Genomic DNA, 12,311 nt, shown 5'->3' with positions numbered 1-12,311 from the left:
TCACAACCCCTCAGATAATGAAGCAGTCCGTGCCCGCATGCAGCAAGACCTGGACAACATCCAGGCTTGGGCTCATAACATTCACGCCAGACAAGTGCCAGGCAATGACCATCTCCAACAAGAGAGAGTCTAACCACCACCCCTTGACATTCAACAGCATTACCATCGCCGAATCCCCCACCATCAACTTCCTGGGGGTCACCATTGACCAGAAACTTAACTGGACCAGCCATATAAATACTGTGGCTACAAGAGTAGGTCAGAGGCTGGGTATTCTGCGGCAAGTGACTCACCTCCTGACTCCCCAAAGCCTTTCCACCATCTACAAGGCACAAGTTAGGAGTGTGATGGAATACTCTCCATTTGCCTGGATGAGTGCAGCTCCAACAACACTCAAGAAGCTCAACACCATCCAGGATAAAGCAGCCCGCTTGATTGGTACCCCATCCACCACCCTAAACATTCACTCCCTTCACCATCAGTGCACAGTGGCTGCAGTGTGTACCATCCACAGGATGCACTGCAGCAACTCGCCAAGGCTTCTTCGACAGCACCTCCCAAACCCACGACCTCTACCACCTAGAAGGACAAGGGCAGCAGGCGCATGGGAACAACACCACCTGCACGTTCCCCTCCAAGTCACACACCATCCCGACTTGGAAATATATCGCCGTTCCTTCATCGTCGCTGGGTCAAAATCCTGGAACTCCCTTCCTAACAGCACTGTGGGAGAACCTTCACCACACGGACTGCAGCGGTTCAAGAAGGCGGCTCACCACCACCTTCTCAAGGGCAATTAGGGATGGGCAATAAATGCCGGCCTCGCCAGCGACGCCCACATCCCATGAACGAATTAAAAAAATACTACGGTGTTCTCCAAATGGTTCATTTCTAGAGGGATAGAATTGAAAAACAGAGAAGTTGTGTTAAACTTGTATTGAACTGTGGTGAGACCACACTTGGATACTGTGAATAGTTCTGGTCTCCGTATTACAAAAAGAATATAGAGGCACTGGGGAAGGTGCAAAAAAGATTCACAAGGATGATACCAGAACTGAGAGGTTATATCAGGAAAGATTGATCAGGCTGGGGCTCTTTTCTCTCGAAAAGAGAAGACTGAGGGATGACCTGATAGAGGTCTTGAAAATTATGAGAGGGTTTGATAGGGTAGACGTAGAGAAGATGTTTCCACTTGTGGGGGAGACCAAAACTAGGGCCCATAAATATAAGATAGTCACCAACAAATCCAAAAGGAATTCAGGAGAAACTTCTTCACCCAAAGTGTGGTTGGAATGTGGAACTTGCTGTCACAAGGAATAGTTGAGGCGAATAGCATAGATGCTTTTAAGGGGAAGCTGGATAAACACATGGGAGAGAAAGGAATAGAAGGATATGGTGATGGGGTTAGATGAAGAAGGGAGGGAGGAGGCTCGCGTGGAGCATAAACACCAGCATAGACCAGTTGGGCCGATTGGCCTGTTTCTGAGCTGTAGATTCTATTAATTCCATGGTGAAAAAAAAGCTTTAACTGTTCTTTCCCAGCTAGCTCAGACCCCACCCCCCAGAGAGTCAATCTCCGATTAGTCCACACTGGTCCCACTTGCTCAACTTCTGCCTCTCTCTTACTCCAATCCCATCAGTTCTCGATGTGTCACCCACTTTCCTGATACTCATCTCTGTACCTTTCTTCTCTACGATCAGCACGAATGAATAATTCAACTGGAACGTCATTCAAAGTTCGGAAAGAACAAGCCAGGGCACCGTGTGGTAATTTTGTGAAAGGTCTTTGTTGGTGCCATCATCTGTCTTTCAGATGAGACATTAATCCATGGCCCCGTCTGCCCTGTCAGGTGGGTGTGAAAGGGATACGGGGAAAGGGCGGGAAAGTGGAGTCGAGGTAAAAATCAGATCAGCCATGATCTCATTAAATGGCGGAGCAGGCTCGAGGGGCCGAATGGCCGACTCCTGCTCCTATCTCTTCTGGTCTTATTATGATCCCATGGCACTATTCGATGAAGAGCAGGGGAGTTCTCCCCAGTGTCCCGGGGCCAATATTTATCCTCAATCAACACTAAAAGAGTCGATCTGGTCATAATCACATTGCTGTTTGTGGGAGCTTGCTGTGCGCAAATTGGCTGCCCCGTTTCCTCCATTACAACAGTGACTACACTTCAAAAGTACTTCATTGGCTGTAAAGCGCTTTGGGACGTCCTGAGGCCGTGAAAGGCGTTAGTCTTTCTTTTCTTTCCTCCTTTCTGTGTTCGTTACCTTCGAAATTGGGAAAATATCAGCTCCTGGCAGCATGTTAGAATAAATAACACTTGCAGTTGTACAGTGCCTCTCGCGTTGGGACGTGTCAAACATGGAGTGGTTTCTCGAGGTGCAGTGCCTGTCGGCTGTGTATGTTAATGCACCAGCCACACTGCAAAAGCAACCTCTGCCAAACAGCCTTGCGATGCCACACTCGGTCAACCTGTTCATTTTTTTTTTAGGGTGGCATCAGTTGTGGAAGGAGCAGCAGTGTGCAGTGCAGTGGTGGGTTCATGGCCAAACGCTGCATTCCCAATCTCAGTCAGATGTTTCAGAGAGTCACTGGGGATCATCTTAACTCTGGGCGATGGTTTAAAGCTTGTGATATCGGATAGATCAGAACAGAAGGCCGTTGTACACTGCGCCAGAGTTTAATTTCCGTTGACTTCAATCGCAGTGAAAATCGGGGGTGGGGGTGTGGAGGGGGACAACGAGTGTGTGTTTTACACCATCGCTCAAAGTTAAAGTGATCCCCACATAAGCCTGGGCCAGACTCCACCCCACAGGCGGAGGGCGCAGAGTCTCCTGAGCTGCTTCTCGTTTACCTATCAAGTGCTTTGTTCCGGAGTGGCATTGTCGAAGGCCTGGCAATAACCGGCTGGTCATCTCGCTGGTCAATAGTGTGTCGGAACATTGGGATCAGGAGTGGGCCATTCAGCCCCTCAAGCCTGTTCCGCCATTCAATGAGACCACGGCTGATCTGTACCTCAACTCCACTTACCTGCCTTTCAGCCGTGTGCCTCGCAGGGCAGAAGGTAACTGGAAAGGAGGGATTCTCACTCAGCAGAACAGAATGAGCTCCTCCATGAAGAAACTTCAGTGGATTTTGCACTTTAACCAATCTTCGTTGAGACAAAGTGAATTAATCCTCAAACTACCGAGCCACAATGGCGTGAGGACAGACTTCAAGTCCTGTCACACCTGTTCCCCATTCGAGAGGCGCAGAGCTGGTCGCCCCTCCCAGCAGGGAGGGGGGAAAATACAGAGGGGAGGGCCACACCCAGGTGGTCTCTGCTGCCTACTGGTGCTTGGCTCCAGGAGATACCAGCAGTGGCTGGTGAACGGACTGAGAACCCAACCTCTCAGGTACAGTCATTAAAAATGAGAGACTTGCATTCATATAGCGCCTTTCATGACCTTCACAGCCAATGAAGTACTTTTGAAGCGTAGACACTGTTAATCCAGATGCACAAAGAAAAGGAAATGAAAGGACAAAGAGACAAGGGGAAAACTCACCCAAATACCCCCACATAATAAAAGCAAACTCACTCATATCCCCCAAGAGCGATCTGGTACCCACAAAGATGAAAACACGTTACCTACAGAGTATAACATGGCCCATCCAACATGGGCGGGACTGCAACACCTTTGCAGTAATATTTTCAACCAAAAATAAAACCTCGGCGCAACTTGCAGCAAATGAAGACTTGTCCTGGGGTGAAATACCTCAAATTCCACCATCCAACATTTGAAATCGACTCAATGTCCCCTTGGCGGTGACCTGCATCTTCCGCTGACTGAGAAAGCAGTAAATGGAATTCAGCACTTGCTACTGGGTGGGAAAAGAACAGGAAACGAGCGACAGCAAAAGAAAACTGGATCACGTAACTTTAAAAATGTCCTCGAGGTTTCTATCCAATTAAACATCTATCAAATTCGTTGAGTTGAAAGCGGAGGACCTGAAACTAAACAGCAGCAGCAGGGGGGGATCAGCTCTGTGTTTGCAGTGCTCTCTGAGTAAAACACTTAAAAATGATATTGTTTTCATAGCTCAAAAGGCCCTCAACTACGTTCTTTCCTTACCCCTTTTCCCCATGCCCTCTTTGAGTCTTTCCGAGACGCCACGTACAATTTGACATTCGGTCGAGGGCTTGGGCAGTTGACCTGGTCACACACCTCAACCAATGTTACTCTAAAATTATAAACTGAGGAACCGTACCCCCCACTCCCCACAAACCCGGTGATTGTCTTTTGTTTTCTGTTAAAAAAAATTAATCCCCCCGCCTCCCGTCCCCCCAACAACCATAAAATCTCCCAACGACACAAAGTGTCCCTTTCACCATCACAACACACTGGAAAGTTTGCCCAAACTGATTCTGCATTTTTACTCAGTTTGCTCTCAGCAATACAACTTGTTCTCTCAAAGTGTTTACCGATAATTTCTCTTTAACTGATACAGTTTAAAAAAAAAACTTTCAAAAAAGCAGAATCAAGTTTCGACCGCCTGGGCTGCTTCCTTTCCTTTCACAGAATATTCGTTGCGCTCGAGCAGGATTATTCGTACCTGTGCACCGTGTCTGCATTTGAATGGTCTCTGCTGCTCTGTCCGCTTCTTGCAGTCGAATGGTTTCTCCACAAACCCTCACTGTTGCTTGGACCGTCGACTCAAGCCCAACCCTGCAGGCACCTGCCAATCAGATAATAGCAGTTCAAGGTTTTTGCAATGTGCAGCAGGGCCTCAGGGAGAATCCCACTTCCCATTCACCAGCTGCTGGTGACTTGATATAAATTACTCAGCTCGCTCGCCATAAATACGGCGTCTATCATTGACATCATGGAGGGCTGGGGGGAACAGACTGACCAAAACTTGCTGCTGTCCATATCTGAGGCTTTAACTGAACATAGTCAAACATCATAAACACAGATTGGTAAATAGTTACAAACGAAAGGACTGTTTGCTCAGAAGAACACTTATTAACACAGTGTTAGCAGGTTTAGGTAATAGGAGCTCGGTTGGGGAAAATGCACTGGCTGTTGTGTTTGCTGTGCAGTCCGGTACAGGGAGGCGCCAGCTGGTTGGGGGCATGTGAATAAACGGCCAACCACCTTCCCCCTTTCCCCGCCCCCGCCCCCCACCGGCCCCCCGCCCCACCATGCTCCTAATGGCTGCCCAGTGGCCTTTGCTTGGAAAATGCATTCGTGTGGGCGATAGAACGACAGGCTTGGCCTGGCTGTGATGCCCCGTGCAGTTGAATAGCCCGCCACTCGGATGAGGTGTAGGAGGGAGCCAGTACCCACGGAACGATACCCCAATATGAAATCAGGAGGGGCTTGGAGGTGTTGGGGGGGGGGGGGGGTGGGGGAAGAAGACTGGCTTCTAATTCCTTTCTTTGACAAACTGAATGCCAAATTGCATTGAATACACACGGGGTCATGCCACTGATTGGTGCCTGTCAATCTTGGATTGTGGTTTAAAGTGCCAAACAAGAAGGAGCAAGTCGAACTGTCAGGGAAGAAGAGCGTACCTTGGCAAGCAAACATATTCCTGCCATGCGAAGACTTAAGCTGGTCCAACCTAACGATTATTGGGGGGGGGTGGGTGGGGAAACAGGGTGGATTAGTCCATTTCAAATCGAGCGCTGACCAATGGTATATGAGAAGGATGGCTGGGCTCAGAGCCGCACAGAGCTCAGTGCTGCAGTAAGGAGACCCTCCTTCTGGAGTTGGAAGTTGGGACATTGGGGGCAGAGTCCTTTTCTGCATCCGACCTCTGCTGCATCCAGATCTGGGAGTGCTCGATGCTGGGGCAAAGAATGGAAAATATCCCATTTCTCGCTCTGATGTCCCGAACCAGAATGATCTCAAAATTTAACAAAATTGTAATAAAAGTGAACACCTGGGGGTACTTTCACAGAATGATGCAGCACAGAAACAGGCCATTCGGCCCAACAGGTCCATGCAGGTATTTATGCTCCACACGAACCTCCTCCCACCCGACTTCATCTCACCCAATCTCCTGCTATTCCTTTCTCCCTCATGTGTTTAACCAGCTTCCCCTTAAATGCATCTAAGCTAGTCGTCTCAATACTCCTTGTGGTAGTGAGTTCCACATTCTCACCACTCTCTGGGTAAAGAAATTTCTCCTAAATTCCCCACTGGACTTACTAATATCAGCAGAAAGTCAGCCTCAGTATGGAGTGGAGATGCCTGCATTACACTCAGGATAACCGCTCCATTATCATTCGTGAACAAAGGAAGATATATTCGGGTTTTCGGAGAACCAAAACTTGTCTCTCAGCATCCCGTTTACACCATGAGCTATGTCCTCCAAGGGGCACTGTGGGCCTTTCATCTCCTTTGGCTCAGTTTCCATTTCTTTCCCATGTCTTTGCGAAGTACATTGGTACTTCTATCTGCGTTAAAGGCCCTTTATAAATGCAAGTTGTTGCTGTATAGTGGCCTCTCCAGGCACCTTGACCCCTTGAGACAGATGGCTCCCAGGACCCTATTTCTGGAGGCACTAAATTGGACCAGTTTGAGCTGCATCTGATGTGACATCGTCTGCTCTCCCCATTACCAACACCTAATGTTATGACTTACCAAAGCCCTTGATTTCCCTGTGTTATAAGTGTATATTAATTCCTTCAGACGAGAGCTGGACCTATTTTTGGCTGGGGTGGAGATCACCTCTTACAAAAGGTCATGATGTGGAGATGCCGGTGATGGACTGGGGTTGACATTCACCTGACATTTCCTGACATTCACCTGACGAAGGAGGAAGCCTCCGAAAGCTTGTGATTTTCAAATAAAATTGTTGGACTATAACTTGGTGTTGTAAGATTGTTTACACTTACAAAAGGTCGGTGGTGCATTGAATTACCAGGGCCAAAGTGATCTCCTGGACTAGTTTCAATATCCATGGGGGGTCGGAGAGGGATTTCTCAGGTTTCCCCCCCCCGGGTTTTTAATCTGGTTTTTCGCCTCTCCCAGGAAATCACATGGTTTTGGGTGGGATGGGGAGTGTATTATGTTATGATACACAAGGTAGCACAATTGTGTGAGACAGGCTGGATGGACCAGAGGGTCTTTTCCTGTCCGTCATGTGTGGCACGTTTCCCACTATTTTATCTGCCTGTTTTATGCCAAGATATTTCGGCCCCGAGGGGCTAGGTTTTCCCCCCATTCCCAGATTATCCAGAATTTGCAGTCGGGCAGAATACACCAAGTTAAAGCAAAGGGAGGCCAAAGAAACTGACCCAGAGGTATCCATGATATTGTAGAGCCAATTCAACATCTTTCGACCACAAACTGAAGCCCTGATGAATGATAGCCAGATTACAGTGCAGTCTCTTTAGCAGAACCGAAGGCTTGTTTTATGGCGTTCATTAGCATTTAGTAAAGCAACTATTTCTTTTTTTGACAAACACATCACTCAGTATCAATCGCCTTTCAGCAGCTTGAAAAGGTTTCGATGCCAGATCAATATCTCCATTTCTTCCTGCCACCCAAATATATTCTTGAATCTCTTCCCTGAAAGGAAATTTGGCAGCAGTCCTGCCTTTTCTGAAGATCAGTGAAATTCATTTGTAGATTAAACTGTCATTCATTAGGTGCTGCTTCTATGAGGCACTTCCAGAAATATCCCAAACCCATCTTCAGGCTATCGCAAGTACCTGGTCCACCATACGCAAAGTGTAGGCACATCGTACCCCCATAGGGAGGGAGCAAATGGCTACAGTTCAGCTTAAGTACCCCCAATAACTGTCGTCGCTGTCAGAGGCCTGGGAATATAACGTCCGCCCTGTCGTTTGAGTTGGTGGGAAATGCTGGTGGGAGATCTTGAAGAAGGGAAAGGGGGAAGAAGTTAAATATCCAGATGGATCTCACTGCAGTGGCCAAAAGCTTTCCACGGAAGTTCAACTGATCAAAATGTTAAAGCAAAATTTGTTCTTAAGGGGAACTGATAGGGTAGATAGGGAGAAACTATTTCCGCTGGTTGGGGAGTCTCGGACGAGGGGACATGGCCTAAAAATTAGAGCCAGGACTTTCAGGAGTGAAGTTGGGAAACGCAAAGGGTGGTAGAAGTTTGGAACTCTCTTCCGCAAACGGCAGTTGATGTTAGCTCAATTGTTAATTTTAAATCTGAGATTGACAGATTTTTGTTAACCAAAGGTATTAAGGGATATGGGGCCAAGGCGGATATTTGGAATTAGGTCACAGATCAGCCATGATCTCATTGAATGGGCTCGAGGAGCGAAATGGCCTCCTCCTGTTCCGACATTCCTGTACTCTTAAATTATCAGCCAAACCTCTCGGGGATGTTTTAGAGTCCTGCAGTGCAAGCACGTTTCCTCGCTGAAAGGAGTGGTCGCTGCAAGATTGCTTTCGATGCATTTTCCGTGACAGTATTAAAACACTCAGGCCGGATCTGCAGTTCATGATCTTCACTGAAAGATGAATGTGATTCAGAAGAGAAGTTTCTCCTTGGTGTTGTAAGATGATCCTGAGCTCCCAGTGGGAGCTTTGAATGCAGTGAGCACTGGTTGGAGAATTGGGACCACAATATTCTTGATGGATCACCGACCTGCACTCCCTGTCAGTGCTGCTTCTCTGCTGGGAGTTTCGGATTGTGGAATTCCCCCTTACGTTCAATTAAAAAGGTGCCACTCTTTAATTGGCTGAGAACCACTACTGGTGCAGCAGGGAAGGCAGAGCGGCTGAAAGGATTACATGCTCGCCGACCTGTGATATCGGTGCGTGTGAGGTCCCCGGTTCGATCCCAGCCAAGGTGCAGAGCTCAGGTGGGCTGGGCCGAGTTAGGGGTGTGGTGTGTGTGAGAGGGGGAAGCTGTAGGTGGGGTGGATGGGCGATATCAATAAAGAGGATTCTCTCTCTACCTCCTATTGTAGCCTGACCAGCTTAGAGAGAGTGTCCGGGGTACATGTGAGTGAGGTTGCTGAGTGCCTGTGTGGAACATCCAGTCGTGAATGGTGGTGGACAATTAAACAACTAACGGGAGGAGGAGGCTCTGCAAACATCCCCATTCTCAATGATGGCGGAGTCCAGCACGTGAGTGCAAAAGACAAGGCTGAAGCATTTGCAACCATCTTCAGCCAGAAGTGCCGAGTGGATAATCCATCTCAGCCTCCTCCCGATATCCCCACCATCACGGAAGCCAGTCTTCAGCCAATTCGATTCACTCCACGTGATATCAAGAAACGGCTGAGTGCACTGGATACAGCAAAGGCTATGGGCCCTGACAACATCCCAGCTGTAGTGCTGAAGACTTGTGCTCCAGAACTAGCTGCGCCTCTAGCCAAGCTGTTCCAGTACAGCTACAACACTGGCATCCACCCGACAATGTGGAAAATTGCCCAGGTATGTCCTGTCCACAAAAAGCAGGACAAATCCAATCCGGCCAATTACCGCCCCATCAGTCTACTCTCAATCATCAGCAAAGTGATGGAAGGTGTCGTCGACAGTGCTATCAAGCGGCACTTACTCACCAATAACCTGCTCACCGATGCTCAGTTTGGGTTCCGCCAGGACCACTCGGCTCCAGACCTCATTACAGCCTTGGTCCAAACATGGACAAAAGAGCTGAATTCCAGAGGTGAGGTGAGAGTGACTGCCCTTGACATCAAGGCAGCATTTGACCGAGTGTGGCACCAAGGAGCCCTAGTAAAATTGAAGTCAATGGGAATCAGGGGGAAAACTCTCCAGTGGCTGGAGTCATACCTAGCACAAAGGAAGATGGTAGTGGTTGTTGGAGGCCAATCATCTCAGCCCCAGGGCATTGCTGCAGGAGTTCCTCAGGGCAGTGTCCTAGGCCCAACCATCTTCAGCTGCTTCATCAATGACCTTCCCTCCATCATAAGGTCAGAAATGGGGATGTTTGCTGACGATTGCACAGTGTTCAGTTCCATTCACAACCCCTCAGATAATGAAGCAGTCCGAGCCTGCATGCAGCAAGACCTGGACAACATCCAGGCTTGGGCTGATAAGTGGCAAGTAACATTCGTGCCAGATAAGTGCCAGGCAATGACCATCTCCAACAAGAGAGAGTCTAACCACCTCCCCTTGACATTCAACGGCATTACCATCGCCGAATCCCCCACCATCAACATCCTGGGGGTCACCATTGACCAGAAACTTAACTGGACCAGCCATATAAATACTGTGGCTACGAGAGCAGGTCAGAGGCTGGGTATTCTGCGGCGAGTGACTCACCTCCTGACTCCCCAAAGCCTTTCCACCATCTACAAGGCACAAGTCAGGAGTGTGATGGAATACTCTCCACTTGCCTGGATGAGTGCAGCTCCAACAACACTCAAGAAGCTCGACACCATCCAAGATAAAGCAGCCGCTTGATTGGCACCCCATCCACCACCCTAAACATTCACTCCCTTCACCACCGGCGCACTGTGGCTGCAGTGTGCACCATCCACAGGATGCACTGCAGCAACTCGCCAAGGCTTCTTCGACAGCACCTCCCAAACCCGCGACCTCTACCACCTAGAAGGACAAGGGCAGCAGGCGCATGGGAACAACACCACCTGCACGTTCCCCTCCAAGTCACACACCATCCCGACTTGGAAATATATCGCCGTTCCTTCATTGTCGCTGGGTCAAAATCCTGGAACTCCCTTCCGAACAGCACTGTGGGAGAACCGTCACCACACGGACTGCAGCGGTTCAAGAAGGCGGCTCACCACCACCTTCTCGAGGGCAATTAGGGATGGGCAATAAATGCCGGCCTTGCCAGCGACGCCCACATCCCATGAACGAATAATTTAAAAAAAGAAAAAAAAGTGACCCGCTGGAGGGAGAAGGTGGTAAAACATCAGGCTAAAAATGGCCAGAAAACTTAACAAATTTATGGATAAATACCTTCGAAAAGGAAAAATTTGCAGGCCAAGGGGAAAGGGTGAAGGTCGCTCTTTCAAAGTGCCGGCACAGGCACAATGGGCCGAACGGCCTTCTTCTGTGCTGTATGATTCTAATTCTTGAACTAACAATTTCTGCCACTTGAAAGTAATTTGTTTCTTGCCTCTACTCAGGCATGAAGACCTCAAAGGTCTCCGGTTTGATGCTTGGTCTCACTGAACGAGCTGATCTCATTGGAGGTGGCAGTGGGGGAGGGGACCACAATTGGCCTCGGAGTAAAGTTCTCACTGTGAACTTATTTTACAGCTCCTTGCGATCCAAGGTTGAACGAAAAAGTACAACTCGAATGAAGGTTTAAAACCGACATTACGGACAGCAGTGGTTTCACTGCCACCATCGTCAGTCTTCTGGCTTCAAACCAGTGGTCTAATTGATGCACTGTCAGACACTGAATGTTAAAGTAATGCCTCTGAGTGACGCACTCAACTGATATGAACCATTGACGCTGACTGAAGTAAAGGACATTTCTGAAATCGCCACAGTTTCCCAGGCCTGAATGCCACCCAGTGACTCCTGCTGCAAGCCACATGTATGTTTGGACATCGCAGTGAGCAGCGGGACAGGACCGGCTATAATTAAATGAAACAGCCCATCGTCATTCAATATGAAGGCTGAAGATTGCGTGTCGTTAACATGTGATTTCCCGGGAACCAAACAACCGATTAAATTCCGAGTGTATGAAGGATGTCTGAATGAAGAGTGTTCCAATCTCTCGTTTTCCTGTAACTTTGCCAATTTTCTACCTGTGCACTCTAGCCCAGTACATGATGTGGAGATGCCGGTGATGGACTGGGGTTGACAATTGTAAACAATTTTACAACACCAAGTTATAGTCCAGCAATTTTATTTTAAATTCACAAGCTTTCGGAGACTTCCTCCTTCCTCAGGCAAATGTTTGCCTGAGGAAGGAGGAAGTCTCCGAAAGCTTGTGAATTTAAAATAAAATTGCTGGACTATAACTTAGCCCAGTACACGCAGATGATCTCTGTTCACTGTTTTTCGTTCACTTGGTGGAACTGCACCCCATTGTGCATTATTTTAACAACGTAGTTTCACCCATTTTAAAATGGTGAGCGCCTTTGTGAAAACAGCGCAGGCAGGTGCTTGAAGTGAATGTGTTATCTGAGGCACTGAAGATGCACAGAGAGAGAGAGAGAGACTTCAACCCCGACCCGACGCGAGTGTTACATTTCTGTCGGCCGGATTAACAGCTACCAAGGCACACTTTTAATGCTTGTGCAGTCTGTACAAGAATAGCTCCCTTTGAAGCAAACTCAACATCTCCTGCACGAGGTGTGAGATGTTACAGTTGCCTCCCCTTGACAATCTGGTCT

The 12,311-nt window shown here is 48.3% G+C and overlaps 1 protein-coding gene across 2 annotated transcripts in view; it reads right to left on the bottom strand.

The window, feature by feature from the left end:
* add2 (adducin 2 (beta)) overlaps positions 1-12,311 on the bottom strand; it is a 211,345-nt gene that overhangs the window by 140,854 nt on the left and 58,180 nt on the right. For both annotated transcript variants that reach the window (XM_068001269.1, XM_068001268.1), the window contains exon 3: positions 4,595-4,717. The gene's annotated coding sequence lies outside the window, so the exon portion shown is untranslated. The remainder of the gene's footprint in view (positions 1-4,594; positions 4,718-12,311) is intronic.

The sequence above is a fragment of the Heptranchias perlo genome, chromosome 20, assembly GCF_035084215.1.
Source record: "Heptranchias perlo isolate sHepPer1 chromosome 20, sHepPer1.hap1, whole genome shotgun sequence".
Lineage (NCBI taxonomy): Eukaryota > Metazoa > Chordata > Chondrichthyes > Hexanchiformes > Hexanchidae > Heptranchias > Heptranchias perlo.
The sequence above is the reverse complement of the archived record's forward strand: the minus strand, read 5'-3'. Positions and strand labels throughout refer to the sequence as shown.